The 3,336-nt window shown below is 42.8% G+C and overlaps 1 long non-coding RNA gene across 2 annotated transcripts; it reads left to right on the top strand.

The window, feature by feature from the left end:
- The first annotated feature begins 1,007 nt into the window (after positions 1-1,007).
- Positions 1,008-2,887, top strand: LOC119092135 (uncharacterized). 2 transcript variants are annotated; one of them, XR_005093509.1, is made up of 3 exons: positions 1,008-1,060; positions 2,327-2,517; positions 2,754-2,887. It is a non-coding gene; the product is annotated as an uncharacterized LOC119092135 (long non-coding RNA). The 2 variants fall into 2 exon arrangements; XR_005093508.1 differs by lacking the exon at positions 1,008-1,060 and adding an exon at positions 1,073-1,100.
- Positions 2,888-3,336: the final 449 nt, after the last annotated feature.

Raw genomic sequence — 3,336 nt, 5'->3', positions numbered from 1 at the left:
AACAGAACGACTTCAAAAAGTGCAAAGAAAACTTCGAGGAGGGCCACGGGATTCGAAGTTTTTGTTTGGTCATTTGGGGGGGGGGGGTCTTTACTCAAAGATGAGGATGGAGGGGGACGAATTTCACGAGAAAATCGTAGATATTTGTTTTAGCGTCAATTTTGAAGCCATTTCCCAGCTTACTTTAAAAAAGGCTGGTCGCAAACTTGTGCTAACTTAAAAAAGGCAGCCTCCAACACAAACCTTTTTCATTGCATGACACCAGATAAGGCCAATGTCAGTGCATGAGAATAACAGAACATCTTCGGTATCCCCCCCCCCCCCCCCCTGCCACCGGACACTATTTAACGGGATACATGTCCGTACTTTACGTTTAAAGGATTACATGCCTATGGTCAAAGAATATCACCAGACGATTCTAATGGCTAGCATTGAAGGGCTTAGAGCAGCACTGCAGGTGCTCGACTGAGCATTATGGGCTCGGCACTTTCCAAAAGTACATGAGGTGACACCCATATAAGCCGTGCCTCTCCTAACGTTAGGACGTGCCTGATGATTTGAGAACCACGTGCGGCCTGCGCGTGCTTCAGAAATGCTTGATTAAAGCACCTTTGGATTCTTCCGACTTGCGTCCCCTCAAACAAAGCAAAGCTTGAATGGAGCAGTACACAGTTAAACTAAAACCCCATCTATATAGCCGGATGCCGGTAGTGTGGTGGTTAACGCGTCTGCGTTAACCACTGCACGTCTGGGAAACCAGAGGTACGGGGTTTGATTCCCCGCGGCGCCCGCCCTTCCTGCCAGTGTTAGAGGCAGGCGACTCCATATAGCCTCCGCAGCTGAGTGCGTCGTAAAGCCCCAATGACATGACATGACATCTATATAGCCGAAGGTGCTGAAAAGGTGTCCAAAAAACACTTCACACATAAAAATACTTCATATGGAAGCGTGTGAAGAATAGAATACCAAATACAAATTGTAAGCAAATGTTACGTCTCTGAATTTCAAAGCGGTAGAGGTTGTACGCCTTACAATGGATAGTGAGAGACTGTGATAGTAGGTCGGTGGGTGATTTCTGTGTGCCTTCCACGCATGTTGTGGTGAGTTGATACGTGGGATGGCAAGTGGGTGTCTGGAGGTAAAACCAAAGTTGCAGCACAAGGGTATCAACATGTTCCGTTGTGCGTTACTTCCTGCAACATTTTTTGCTGCAATTTTTGCTCTGCGGGTGGGATTACAACTTGACCTTTTAGCTTTGCAGTGCAGTGCAGTGCATGTGGGGTAAGTTTACGAGTGCTGGTGGGAGCTACGTCTTGGGATTTTGTTTTACATGCTGGTAGTTACTATAAAATAAGACCGGTCAGAGACACGGTTTCCTCATCTTGCCTTCAAAATGTCAACTATGATGCTGTTCTGCTGATTGCACTGTCCACAATAAAACAATGATCGGTTATGGGAGTTAGGCAGGGGTGACAAAAAGCATGCTTTAACACCTGTCCAGATGATTAACAATCACATGTCATATCAGAAAGGTGCTGTGCTGATCTGTGCCAATCCTCTATGCCAATCCATACTGTCTGATCATGCTTCATTGGGGCCAGAGAGACAGGCATGTCATATTTAAACTTTTTCAGATGGTGTGGGCTTGAGAACTGGTCTGCAATCCTATTAAAAAGCAGAGGGTCTGGGTGTACATTGCTACCTCATGTTAAGAAAAAGCATCATACATCAATCATCATTTTTAAGGCAGAACATATTGTAACTAATAATAAAACAGGCCATCTTAACTCTTATGTTGGAACTTAAATAACCATGATAGCAAACATCCAAGCATAAACATGCAGCAACCACAACCCGGCACCATTTCCACCCATGGTCACAACATTACTGTGTGATCACAATATTACTGCGCATCAAGAACCATAAAAATGTATGAGGGCAAGGTAACAAGAATCCAATGAAATGTGTTTCTTGTGTATCCAAGCAGTCTTCCATATTGTTTGTGTATTGGTCAACATGGTGGGGAAATATGATGTTTTTGAGTGGGAATTAAAAGCAAAATGAGAATATGATGGCTAAAAAAACTTCTTAATATGGTATATATATATATATATATATATATATATATATATATATATATATATATTATTGAATCATGTATGATGTACTTTGGAGCTGCATGAGTTGGCATGTTGTAAGAAACTGGTATCATGAGTTATATGTTCATATAGTTTGCCATATTTTAGAATGCTGCAACTTTTAAAAAGTAGCTAACTGTGTTGTGCCAACAATGCTTACAACAGACTTCTAATCTATTACATTCCAGGTGCTGGGCTGACCCACAGAAGTGGGAGCAATGACAGGTTTTCAATCTTTATAATGTAGTGTAAGTGAAGTTCCATGGCTGTTGATATGCTGGGCACTGGAGTGAAGAGCAAAGATGCTGCCCTGTCTCCCTTGAAATATGAGTATGAACACACCATAGAATCTTTGAAGACTGAAATCAGCAAGTTTTGGGTAAGGATCATCCCTTAATTATATAATCTGTTGCATGCTTGATGTGGCAAAGTCCTTGGAGTGACCTGTTTTGTGCCAGCTGGAATTAACAGGTGTAATAGTGAATTAGTCTGAATGTTGTTCGAATGTAAATAGGCAAACAAATATTATATGCCTCACACATTTTTTCAGTGCCTGTTTGCCCCAGACATAGCTAGGACTTCTCACCCATTCTAATGACTGTCATTCTGTGGTAGGAAGAGCAGGGTCGACTTCAGACACAAGTCAGGGAGGTCACCACAGAAAACGAGGCATTGAATGCTCAGCTCAGGGATGTCAGCAGCAAAGTCACGCTTGCACCGTTGCCACAGAATGTCGGACATCAGCAGCAACAGTTGGATGTCCTCTCAAAGGTCAGCAGGTCATGTGCAATGCAATGAAGGCTTGAAAAACTCACAGGTTGATGCATTTTGATGTCTTGAAATGGTGTTTATGATGCAGTATTTCGCTAAGAGTGCGTTTACAATGGACATGCTCATTTTGTTTGCTTGTATCTTGCTGCTCATGCGTGAAGGCATGAGCTTCGGAAAAGTGATACTATCTGTCTCTTTATAAATTGGTCGTTTCTCATTGGGCCGTGACGTGGAATGTCGGTGACGCGTAGAAGTTTAAATGTACCGAAATATGTTGAAAGTGGTCGCTGTCGATCTAGCCATTACTGTATGACTGGCAAAGGACTCTGCTGTTTAGCTATTGTAGATAGAGATGAACGCTATGAAAGCGCTGTTCAATGGGTGTGTGATGCAGCTTTTTAGCTATGGCTGGCAGATACGAGGAATA

Source organism: Pollicipes pollicipes, unplaced genomic scaffold (assembly GCF_011947565.3).
Source record: "Pollicipes pollicipes isolate AB1234 unplaced genomic scaffold, Ppol_2.1 Scaffold_3447;HRSCAF=4054_pilon_pilon_pilon, whole genome shotgun sequence".
NCBI lineage: Eukaryota > Metazoa > Arthropoda > Thecostraca > Pollicipedomorpha > Pollicipedidae > Pollicipes > Pollicipes pollicipes.
Note: the sequence above shows the minus strand (reverse complement) of the source record. Positions and strands in the feature narration are given on the sequence as shown.